The sequence below is a fragment of the Harmonia axyridis genome, chromosome 1 (genome assembly GCF_914767665.1).
Source record: "Harmonia axyridis chromosome 1, icHarAxyr1.1, whole genome shotgun sequence".
Taxonomy (NCBI): Eukaryota; Metazoa; Arthropoda; class Insecta; order Coleoptera; family Coccinellidae; genus Harmonia; species Harmonia axyridis.
This window is the reverse complement of record NC_059501.1, coordinates 78,846,950-78,860,467: the sequence shown is the minus strand read 5'-3', so window position 1 is coordinate 78,860,467 and position 13,518 is coordinate 78,846,950. Positions and strand designations below refer to the sequence as shown.

General features: G+C 36.3%; 1 protein-coding gene across 1 annotated transcript in view; it reads left to right on the top strand.

Annotated features, from left to right (window-relative positions):
* Window positions 1-1,156: 1,156 nt before the first annotated feature.
* Window positions 1,157-13,518, top strand: part of LOC123678413 (CD109 antigen) — a 59,052-nt gene continuing 46,690 nt past the window's right edge. The window contains exon 1 of the mRNA XM_045615433.1: window positions 1,157-1,458. The gene's annotated coding sequence lies outside the window, so the exon portion shown is untranslated. The remainder of the gene's footprint in view (window positions 1,459-13,518) is intronic.

The following is a 13,518-nucleotide window of genomic DNA, read 5'->3' as shown; positions in this document are numbered from 1 at the left end:
TGACCATAGATATTCCACTTGAAAGTTTTCATCATATATCCTAATTTTGAATGCAATTTCACAGGGTGATATTTTTTCTGGAAGGGTACCTGATTCTTTCCTTCAGAACTATTTTTTGGTGAACCGCTGGTAGTTCAAAAAATGTAAAAAGAAGCTTAGGTCCAATACTACACTTTTTGGTTTGTTATAGTTTCATCCTATCTGCTATCGATTTCGAGAAAAATATTTGAAACAACTCCTCTAATAATCCTCAGGAAAATCCAAATTATAATTAAGATCCAGCTAGGAAGTTGTAATGAATGAATAAATTATAATTTTTGGTACTTATTTACCAACTATGTAGCGAAGATTAGTAAAGATTTGATAAACTGATATAAGCATCGCTAAAAAATACGACACATATATTAGTATCTCGAAAACAAGGCGTTTGCGGGCTTATATTCATGGGACTTTTTATTCCTAAAATTATCCAAAGAATCTCTCATTTTCCTCCGTAACTCAAATTTTGGAACATCCATCAGTAGGTATGGTAAGAACAACCGAATTGGTAATAAAAAAAAAATGAGTAATTTGGTTCAAACTTCGTTATCAAACTTTTTTTTCTCACATTACAGATATGAGTACACGTTGTCGTCAAAAAATTTTTTTTATTACCCCCACAAAAAAAATTAGATCTACGCCCTTGGTTCTTGCCAAATTTCAAGAGCATCGTTTCATTAGAACTCTTCAAATAGATAAAAAAATAGTCTACATAAAGATATCCTAATGGATCACATCTCCTATAATAAGTATATTAGGAATACAAAGTTATGTGTAGTGTTCAATAGGCACCTGTGTCCTGAATGAATTAATGAGCGCTTTAAGCTTGAGAATGGTTCATGTTCATTTATTTGCTCCTTCAATACTGGAACTGCAGAAGGAGAAAAAAAAATTGAATGCGAATGTAAAAACAATTGAATGAATTTTCACGGACGAGATTCGAACCAGGGGTCATTTGTTCCAAAGTCTGAAGAAGAATTGTTCGAAAAAGTGACGTTAATTGAGGAAAATTCAGTCCCATCGGCAACATCGACGCATTTTGATCGAAGAAGCGACGCGAGAGCAATCTATGAGAGCAGCTGAAAATAATTCAGTCAATGAATTTGAATTCTATGTTCGTTAGGTCACCGGTCCGTGCACTCTTGTATTCGTGGGTCGGCTTCCAACTCGGGAACGCTGTTACGACGTTACGGTAGAATTCTGTGAGTAGAGGTGTGTCGCAGCTTTATTTACCTCTTCGTGTCTGTGTCACACAGAAGAGTTTTCAATGAAATGAATGTTTTTAAGTGTGTTGAACGGTAGCAACTTTTCCAAATGAGTGTAGTGTGAATTATATGGTAATTCAAAAATTAGTTGATACAAAAGGAAGCGCTTGATTTTAGCGGGCTGCCACCGAAATTACCTTCAATAAATTAACAGGTAAGTTGTCTACCTTTTCTCTCTTGGGCGGTTACCAATTCAAAAAGTTCTCGCAATATCGTCTGTTGAGGTTTTTAGTTTTGAATATATTTTCATTTGTGATTTTCTCTTTGAGAAAGAAAAACAATACTGAATATAACTTAATGTTTGGGATAATTCAATAAAAAATAGTTTGGTGGATTGTTTTCATCCACCTGTCAGTAACCTAGGTTATCGTCATCTAAACATCAAACAAGTTGTTTGTTCATCAAACAGAAAGATATTTATTGAAAAAGTCTCTTCTTTATGAGGAAAATCGAAGTTAATCGTCATTTCGTATAGGTTTTCTCCAAGATATTGAGAATTATAAGAAAAGTAGCATTGCTGGTTTACTAATTTGTTATGACTCATGTGTAAATTAACTCTTATTCTGTTTAAATGATAGGTGAGCTGATTCAACTGTTAGTGGCTACAGATACATGGAATGTTGGGTTTAATTATTTCCGAAATTTTATTTACCTTGCTCGAACTCTTAGTGTTGGAATGCAGAGGAAATTTTTAATGTGTTTCTCATTAGTTTCTTATCATTATGAAATTTTTTTAAATGTATGGAAAAATTTAAGTTAACCTTGGAAAAAAAATCTGAGGAAATCTTGAAAACATCAGTTCTCTTTTTCAATTTTCACATTCTATGCTGATCAAAACGTGAAATGAAAATTTCAGAAAGGTAAATTATTTTTTCGGAACTTTGCCAAGGTTCATTGTGAAAATTTTCAGGAATTATATATAATAGTAATGGCAATTTAGTACCTATTTAGTGGTTATTCAATTATTTTTTTACTGTGAAGTTCTACGATGATTCACATATTGTTTTTATTGATATATGCTTTGAATGTGAGGTAGGTATCCTCCATTAGCGTTCTTAACTTTTCATACCTATGTATATTGAGTATCGACAGATTTCATGATTTGAATTTACCTCTAAATTTTTTCATCGTCATCTGTATCATGACTTAGATTACCGATTACACATTGAATAGAGGCATATGCTAAAATCTATCTTGTTATTTAAATGGCCGTCCATGGTACCTACCTATTATTTCCTATCAAATAATCTATTTCCATTATATAAACAGACATATCACATGTTTAATGCTTATTTATTTTGAGCCATTTCTCACTATATTGCCTAATTTTATTCGAGAATATCACAAAAAAGTTTAATTTCGAATTGACGATTTTTGTATTGTTGTTCCCAAAAACAATTCATTGCTGGCATTCCGCGGGTCCTTCATTGATATTTTTTATGGGAATTTCAATGAATATATTTTCATAATTATTTTTTACTCGAAATGTTAAAATCTGAAGAAAAATATTGTTATTTATTTAATAAAAATAATAATAAAGTAATAATAAAGAATAACCGTCATTCAATGTGAATGTATTGTTCTATCCTATCCAAGCATTATTAATTATTTTTTATAACTCTGATCGGAAGATATGGATGTGGCCTATTTAATTAATACCCTTGGATTTTTTCTTTGGGCTTTTGATGTTTATGCTGAGGTACATCAGTCCATTCAAGAGCTCAAAGAGAAGATTTATGACATTATCGACAAAATAATAATAATCATTTTTATTCGAAAAGTCATCATAGCTGTGGAAGCTATTCGGCTGTTTTTTCTTATTATTTTTAACAAAAAAAAAACACGGCTCTTTTATAAATCAAAATTATATTTCTAATTGGGATACGTTTTCGATGGATATATTATATAAGAAAAGTCCTTCTAATAGTGTTTTTTAAATTTCTGAGCATTGGTTCCCAACCCTGACCGCTTATTATTTCGTTACAATGTCTGTATTTTTGACTTTTGAGCCGATAATGGACTCTTCTCACTGATGGCCCTTCTGTCCTCCCGTCCGTAAACACTATAAATCTCGAATAAAACGACATTCAACTTGAAATTTTTAGGGTAGGTAGGATTAGGTCAGTGCTTTTGTCGAATGATCTCGAAGTATTCATTTTCTCATTTAAATTTGAATATATACAAAGTGTTCGAATTATTGGATTTCTCGTTCTCATGACGCCGTTTTTGTAAAAAAATAATAGAACATCTTAACGCGTATTTTTCATTTCTTTAATAAATCACCTATTTTGAGATAGTTATTGATAACGTATTAAAGTTAACATGTTTTATTTTTTTGCATAAAAACGGTGCCCCATACGAAAAAAAGCATTAGAGATTTTTGGTCACAAATTGAGCAATTGAAAAATGGTTCTTAGTTTAAAATATCTTATGATGCAATAATATAATGGGTGTGTCATTTAAAATAAGAAAGTAGTAGTATGTTTCTGGTATAACCTCAAGTTGAAGAGATCTGAAAATATTTCAGAGAGAAAGTTCATTGTCTTAAACCCCATCAACATGCAAATTTTCAGCACAAAATTATGATTAGTTTTCCATAAACGTCTAATAGGCCATCACGGTGAATCAACCTGTATAGCAAACTCATTATTTCTTCATACAGAATCACCCCTTGAATATAATAAGTTACACTTATTCACCAACACCCTGTATAGAGGAATCATCAAACTTTTGGATGAAATAAATTTTTCAAACATTTCTCTCAGAGACATCAGGGCTCTTAGCCGAAGTATAACAGTTCACCCTGTATACATCTCGGCGGCACGTGCCGAGATCTAATTTCGTACAAATTCGAGAAGATCAAGTAGCCCGTGCTCGCACATCCCTTGGCGAATAATTCGAGAGATCGAGAGGGCTATGATTCGATTGTAACTAGAATTCGGCTCTATTCAGCTTGTAGAGGGGTGCGCTTTTGGTCATGCGGGGACAGTATGAGTACGTGAGGGGGTGCAACTGCACCCGATAATGGTACAGCTGTTTATTTGCCACCCTTGGACAGTTGCCGCATAACAATGATCCTTCAGCTTCTACTCGAATTCTGGATGTCCGTGTGGCGTTTCCGGAAAACACCCGGTATGTATCATTCTAAACGTTGCGTATGGATATCGAACGATCGTTCCCCGAACTGACCAATCAATCAATTCCTAGATCCTTTCAGGCATTTTATAAATGCGTAGGAAGTTTTAGCAGAAGAAAAAATGACATAACAAAAATACATAATAATAAAAATTAAGGGAATGCAATAAATTCATAACAAAGAAAGGAAAATTTAAATGAAGAAATTCATATAAAACGATTAGCTGTAAACTCTTGAATAATATCCAGATTTTAGTTCAATAACTAAAAATATTTGTTGATTTTACTTCACAATTCCGGTAGTTCAATTCCTTTAGAAAAAAGTTTTAGATTAGTTAATGCAACCAAACTGCAGTTGGTCATTTAAACAGGAAAATAATAATGTGACACAAACCGGAATATGCATGACTATATACAGGATAGTTACATTCTATTCAACAGGAATTTCCTGTGTAAAAACAAACCAGATATTTGTATTCCGAGAATTTCCAGTAATGAACACCAAACTGAAACAGCAATTTCTTTACTTATAACGGAACTGTAGTATGGATTTAACAGGAATTTTCCGTTGAATTTAAAACTTATAACCTGAGATTTTACAGGAATTTCCTGTAGTTGCCTAGTAACTGGAATTTCTTTCATTTTCTATTGAATATTATCATAGTTTTGGTAGTAGGTAATTTCCATATGTAGTTGACATTTGTTTTCATGAAATTTTACCGGAAGTTTTCGGTTAGTTCTATCGTGGAGCATTCTTGTAATTTAGGGTACTTCCTATCAGTATTGAAGTGCTATTTTGTAATTTTTTGTAATGCATTTTGTCTACAGAGTTACTGCGCGAATAGAGGTGTCTGGAATTGGGAGAGAATTTTCCACATATTTATTATAATGAATATCAAATGGAAAATTCTGGTTTCCAGGTGTGCAATGACGAGCGCTCAAAAGCTCCTGGCTCCAAGACAGTGTTTTTCTCGAATTTTCCAGTTCAGCTCTAGAAAAATCTCTGAACGAGCATTAGGCGTATCAGTAAAATTACAGATAAACCAGGTAGACGAATTAAGCGAGATATTTCAAAGAACATTTTAATGCATGCTGTGCATGCATCTTTCTTATGATTATTCTCGTCGAAGGGCACACTCAAGGTTGATGGCCTTTACCTCATTACCTCTTTCCCATGTATCTTTGTCACTCACTGAAGGAACTTTCGACTTTTTAATGAGAGTAACTCGATAAAATGCTGCCTGAATGAAAGCAACGGTCAACTTGAATGCTCTACACTGTTCTACAGGGTTCGGTCATTTTCCAGTTGGGTTTCTCATAGCATCTGCAAAACACAAGATATTCAACTGAAATATTGCATGGTTATTCCAATTAAGAGTTTATATCATATATAAACTGACAAAGAAACTGCAACACCCAGAAGAAGCTGTTTAAATTTTAATTTTTTTTTTTGGTAGAACATAGATAGTATAGCAAGGAGTAAATGCTTGGATTTGGAGAAAAAAATCGTGAATGTGAACAATTTTTGTTACTTAAATATTGTAGTCGTTATTTGCAAGTTTTTTAAACTTTACAACTTTACAGCTGTTCGAGGAGATTCAAAGTTGATGTTAAGTTGTTGTTAAAACGCCTAGAGCACGTGTACGCGGAATTTATCGCGAACTGAGTGAATTTGAAAGAGGTTGAATTATTGTTCTACGGAAGGCGTGGTTGTCATTTCGAGAAATCGCTAACTTTACGAACAAAAATCCAACTACTGTTATGAGATGCTGTCAAGCGTGGTTTTATAATGCCCAAAATTGAAGAAGAGTAGGCACCAGACGTCGAAGGGGTACAAATGAAGTTCAAGATCGACGTCTATGACTTATGGCCATTAGAGACCGATTTGCGACAACTGGATCTTTGGCTGATGAGTGGTTAGGAGAACAAGGCCATCCAGTAACTGTCCGAACGGTTTACCGCCGGATAAGGTCTTTTGGACTGCAGCATTATCGATCCCATCTTGTGTTACCTCTGACGGTTTAGCATCGCCGGCAACGATTACAGTGGTGCAGAGAACATCAACATTGGAATGTAGAATGACATCAGGTCGTCTTTTCTGATGAATCTCGATTCTCCTTGGGTGCACATGATGGCCGAAGAAGGGTTAGACGACGTCGGGGAGAAAGACGTGAACATCAGTTTGATGTTGAGCGTCATGTACACCGGACAGTAGGCGTTATGGTATGGGGTGTTATTGCACATGCAAATAGGTCACCTTTAGTCTTTATTCGAGGTAACATGACAGCGCTGTGTTACCTTCAAGAAAAACTTGAGCCATATGTTCTTCCTTACCTTTACCGGCTCGAGAATCCAATATTTCAGCAAGATAATGCCCGACCTCATGTTGCCAGAGTTAGTTTAAACTTTTTCGAAGCGACCCATGTGAATCTTTTGCCATGGCCGCCCAGATACCACAATCTTTCGCCCATAGAGCATGTTTGGGACATCATGGGTAGAAGGCTTGGAAATTTACCCCAGCCACCATGGACGTTGGCGGCTCTGAGACATGAAGTAGCTTGGGATAGTATCCCTCAAGAAGACATAGACCATCTATTGCATCAATGCCGGGACGTGTTGGGGAGTGTATCTATAATCGCGGTGGACAAACACATTATTAACAAATTTATTTAAAAAAAATGTAAACCCTTCTTTTTTTCTACAAATTTCAATCATTCACTCCTTGCTATATCTACCATCTATGTTTTACCAAAAAAAAATTGATATTTAAACATCTCCTTCTGGGTGTTGCATCAGTTTCTTTGTCATGTTAGTGAAGTCTTTACAGTATGAAGATAGTACGACCTGTTAGACGTCTTTGTGTACATTTCAATTAGGCGCTCAGTGCCGTACGTGAATCTGGATATTACGATCAAAGGGCGCCGTCTTCGCGGATTCTTCGCCGTTTTCGACGCGTACGTGCCCGCAGCGTATCTCAGACGGCCGTCTGCGATTCGAATTATCATTCCGCGGACGCCGCCGTCGCCGGTATACAGACGCCTATTCATATACGGGGGGTTAATGGTCCGGAATGAACGTTGTGATTCGCGATAGAGCGGTGTCTGTGAAGTCGCCGCTGACGATTGGATGCCACAGATCCGGAAATTCGCATTTCTTCAGTGTTGTGCAAGTCAGTACTTTGTGCATGGAGATCAAGATATATACTAATTAACAAAGAAACTGCAACATCCAAAAGGAGCTGATTAAAATTAAATTTTTTTTGGGTAGAACATAGATAGTTGCAAGAAAAGAATTATCGACTTTGTAACAATCCACAATTCAATTATCTTAAAATAGATATCTATTTTAAGATAATTGAATTGTGGATTTTACCTATTTTTGAGATTTTGATACAATAGATGGTCTACGTCTTATTGAAGGATACTATCCCAAGCTATATCATGTCTCAGAGCCGCCAACGTCCATGGGGGCTGGGGTAAATTTCCAAGCCTTCTACCCATGATGTCCCAAATATGCTTATGGGCGAAAGATCAAGGGATCTGGGCTGCCATTGCAAATGATTTACATGGGTCGCTTCGAGAAAGTTTAAACTTACTCTGGCAACATGAGGTCGGGCATTATCTTGCTGAAATATTGGATTCTCGAGCCGGTTAAGGTAAGGGAGAACATATGGCTCCACTATTTCTTGAAGGTAACGCAGCGCTGTCATGTTACCTGGAATTAAGTCTAAAGGTTACCTACTTGCATGTGCAATAGCACGCCATAACATAAGGCCTACTGTCCGGTGTAGATGACGCTCAACATCAAACTGAGGTTCACGTCTTTCTCCCCGACGTCGTCTAACCCTACTTCGGCCATCATGTGCACCAAAGGACAAACGAGATTCATCAGAAAAGACGACCTGATGTCATTCCACTTTCCAATGTCGATGTTCTCTGCACCACTGTAATCGTTGCCGGCGATGCTCAACCGTCAGAGGTAACACAAGATGGGGTCGATAATGCTGCAGTCCAAAAGACCTTATCCGGCGATAAACTGTTCGGACAGTAACAGGATGGCCTTGTTCTCCCAACCACTCATCAGCCAAAGATCGAGTTGTCATAAATCGGTCTCTAATGGGCATAAGTCTTAGACGTCGATCTTGAACTTCATTTGTGCCCCTTCGACGTCTGGTGCCTACTCTTCTTCGATTTTGGGCGTTATAAAACCATGCTTGACAACATCTCATAACAGTAGTTGGATTTCTGTTTGTACAGTTACCGATTTGTCGAAATGACAACCCCGCCTCCCGTAGAACAATAATTCGACCTCTTTCAAATTCACTCAGTTGGCGATAAATTCCGCGTACACGTGCTCCAGGCGTTTTAAGAAGGACTAAATATCGACTTTGGATATCCTCGAACAGCTGGTTTGTTGTAAATTTTTAAAAACTTGCAAATGGCGACTACAATGTTTAAGTTACAAAAATTGTTAACATGAAAAAACCTTCACGGTTTTTTCTCTAAATTCAGTCATTTACTCCTTTACAGATTACGTTGTCAGATTGTGATATATTTTCAAATCCACAATTTTACTATATCATTATGAGTCTCGTTATGAGTGTATATTATATTGAATGAAATATATTTATTTGAGTGTTTCCCGATTAAATATGCGAATTTGAATATTTGGAATCCGATATTCTTCCTAATTGTCGAATTTAGAGTATGCAGAATATTTTCTATTTTCTGTATCTACTCGCTGAAATCCAAGGTTTGGCAACTATTGCTCTCCTAGTGTCATCCGTTGTTTCACGTCGTTTGGCGCGCTTGAAGTTTGTTTTCTGCATTTAGATATATTTATGTATTTATTGCAATATATTTTGAGTTAATATGAAACGTTGATTCACAATGGGACATAAGAAGTGCGTTCTTTATGAAGAAACTCGCGAGTTGAGTGAAATATCGTATCACTGATATGTTTCAATTTCCGCGCGCTTCATGTCAAATTTGATAGTTTATGTTGGGGACAAAATTTGCCCACTGAAAATGACGTATGCTCCTTCTATCTATGTTTATTACTCTGAGATCGGTACCATCGTCCAAGAATTGAAGAATGTACTGATACTACGTTTTAAGCGAGGCGAATATACCTTCCGAATATTCGCATATCACCTTCCGAACTAGCATGCTCGAATACGTTATTAATACCAGCTTTCTTGGATTACCCACCTTCATATTATGCCGCATAACCGGATGAAGAGCAGGACCTGAGAAGCTTTATAGTTGAAAATTGCGGTCGACGGGGAAGTTTCAATTCGAGGAAGAGGGTATCCCCGTTTCCTTACCGATAAGAATAATCCCCTATCGGCCTCAGGATTTTCGAAGAAAAGCCAAGTGATTCCTTAGAAAAGCATAGCTTGTTACGCGATCGGGCCCCAGTCAAATCGCTGTAATGTTCTTAATGGCATTATCTAATGGTTTGTTAGTCTGGAACGTAAGCCGCTAGAGAACCTCAAGGAATCACTGCAATAGTTTACAGGGTGTCACAAGTTCGGGTGTCTGTTAGACGTTCTTGGAGATTTGGTCGTATTTGAAATTTGAAAATTGATTAACGATATTATATATCGTATATATAAATTCGTTGTGGAGAAATTAGAGTTGATTTTCTGTGATTACAAGTAGCGCTTAGCTTGTACCATATTCTTCCCAGATTCGAAGTATGCACACAAATGTTGGTAATATGGTTCAAGCCATAGAGTAATAAACATAGATAGAGGGAGTATGAGCAATTTTTACATGTCCCCAACATGGTTAGATTACGTTGTCGGATTGTGATATATTTTCAAATCCACAATTTTACTATATCGCTATTTTTTATTTATTCATTTATTTCAACGGTACAACCATTTTACATGATAACAAAAACAAATAAACAGTAATGAAACAAAGGAAATAATATAGCTCAGCTGATGGCCCAGAAAAAAAAAGATTAACATGAAACAGTTCTATTCAAGAATCATTGAAATATCTTTCGATCGCGAATAGGGACTCATTCAACAAATCCAAACCCGATTCATTAGACGCTCTCATCGCCCTATTCACTTGGTTGTTAAAAATCTCTGTGACGCAAATTGACATGAATGTTAATGAATTAACAATGAATGTATATTATATTGAATGAAATATATTCATTTTTAGTTGATATGAAACGTTGATTCACTATGGGACATAAGAAGTGCGTTCTTTGTGGAGAAACTCGCGAATTGAGTGAAAGATATATTTTCATTTCCGCGCGCTTCATGTCAAATTTGATAGTTCATGTTGGGGGCAAAATTTACTTACTGAAAAGGACATATGCTCCCTCTATCTATGTTTATTACCCTGAGGTTCAAGGCAAGCGCTATTTGTTATTACAAAAAATTCACTCTAATTTCTCCACAGCACTCTTGACCATGAATTTAAATGAACGCTCGTTACACACAGAGTATCTTTTTATCTGAATGAGAAGTTTCTATGGTTTGACGGTTGTGAATGTCACTTTGTGTTGATATTTTTGTTCAGTAAGGTTTGGCACTTTATCATGAATCCTTTAACGCCAGAACAACTCTTCAAAATTGTGGATATTTACTTTTTTTTTACAGGGTGCTTCAAATTTGTGTCGAAAATTGTGAAAAATATTTGACCATAACTTCTGTTTTCCAAAACCTTCAAATCGAAATGCGCAACAAACAAATATCGCAGTCACAAAATTCTACAGCTTAGGTCGATAATTCACAGCAACCCCTACACTGATTTAACACTTGGCGTTTTTCGCTATAACAGGGGTGGGCTTATTGGCTGTCCTCCAAAGTAATTTATTACATTTCGGAGGGGTTGCCAACTGGGAATTTTCATGAATTAAATGATGCAACACCATGATTTTCACGCCCATTCCATAGGGACATCAGAAAGGAGGAAACGGTTCTAGAAATAAACGTGGTTTTTTTAGGTTTCAACTTTTTTGGTGGGTTTTGTCTAATAATGAACCTATGGAAAAAAAATTGACTTCTTCGTGGAATTTTTAGAGTTTCGTTAGTGAAAAACGAACGAGTGATTAGGATGATTGAATTTAGGAAACCAATTTGGACTAAACCAACGTTTCGTCTATACATTTGGACATTTTCAAGGCTACAGAGAAAACAAACAAAATAGGTATAAGTTGAAGTAACAAATATTGGAAATTAACAGTAGCACTTTGTTAACTGAAATAAAACCTAAGAAAGTACGATATACACATTAAAGTCTATTATAAAATAGCAATCACTGTTGAATGAGTAATATTGTGATTTTCATACAGATGTCATGTGTTAACATATTTATGGATTGTGAAATTTCCTATATTTATCTAATACATTATCATATACTTGACTCAGATCTTGTGTACCGGTCCTGTAATTGACGGTCTCATTCAGTTTTATGGAAATCTTTTCGCTGGTGTTCCTTTTCTTCACATAGAGCTCGAAGCTTAGTAGGGTAGTTTCGCTGAAGACGCCAGCAGTGGTCGACCATATCATGTGGATATCAAAACAACCTCGATATCAATACTCCATATAAAGGGTGTTTTTTTAGAGCTATAGAACTTTAAATTGCAATACAACAACGATGGATTATTCGATTGACATGAATTTTATTTATCCGCAAGATAATCTTGTGGCATTATATTTTAAATATGATTTCTGGCATATGATGGCTCGGATGTAGTCCAATCTGGACGTCCAATTTTCGATGACTTTTTTCAACATTTGTGGCCGTATATCGGCAATAACTTGGCGAATGTTGTCTTCCAAATAGTCAAGGGTTTGTGGCTCATCCGCATAGACCAATGACTTTACATAGCCCCACAGAAAGTAGTCAAGCGGTGTTAAATCACAAGATCTTGGAGGCCAATTCACAGGTCCAAAACGTGAAATTAGGCGGTCACCAAACGTGTCTTTCAATAAATCGATTGTGGCACGAGCTGTGTGACATGTTGCGCCGTCTTGTTGGAATCACAGCTCCTGGACATCATGGTTGTTCAATTCAGGAATGAAAAAATTAGTAATCATGACTCTATACCGATCACCATTGACTGTAACGTTCTGGCCATCATCGTTTTTGAAGAAGTACGGACCAATGATTCCACCAGCCCCATAAAGCGCACCAAACAGTCATTTTTTCTGGATGTAACGGTGTTTCGACATACACTTGAGGATTAGCTTCACTCCAAATGCGGCAGTTTTGTTTGTTGACGTAGCCATTCAACCAGAAGTGCGCTTCATCGCTAAACAAAATAAAATGGACGTAGTGCGCGATACGTATTCCACACATAACCATTATTTTCGAAATAAAATTGCACTATTTGCAAGCGTTGTTCAGGCGTGAGTCTATTCATGATGAATTGCCAAACCAAACTGAAAATAAATCACTTGACAGCTGTTAAATCGGTCGCCATCTCGAACAGTAATGCCAACTTAAAGTTATATACCTCGAAAAAAACACCCGTTACATAGTTTTAATATCCTGATGAAATTTTTCTCCCTGCTCTCTAATTATCCAAGTTTTTTGGAAAACGACCAAGGTAGCTTTGGAGGTAGTTATCAGTATTAATTTTTAGCTCTGTTGTCCCAAAAGTGTGAAAAAATTATTCTTGCCCCACTATATTGCCAATACCTGCAGCTTTAGAAGAGCTAGAATTTGCATATAATCATATTATATGCTGAAAAAGAGGAAAATTATGTATGTTGAAAGGCTGACGAAGTTGTGCCCCAAGAAGTTACTTGCGCAGCTCTCCTGTGATCTATTAGAGAGCATAGAATGCGGAAACATGTGCCAATTTTCATCTAAGAGCGTTTTGTCATGACATCAATTAACTAATTAAACCGCTATCAGAATCAATTACAAGGCTTGTCCCTATATATCCGAACTATTTATTTTCGACTCGATTATGGAATAAGTGGGACATTTGCTGCCCCCCCTGAAAGAACGTTTATGGTTCGCTCGGTTCCGAATTAATCGGAAATAAATGCAGAAAGCCAGGTGTGGAACGTATCTGGCGATCTTTCGGCTCGATATATCGAAAT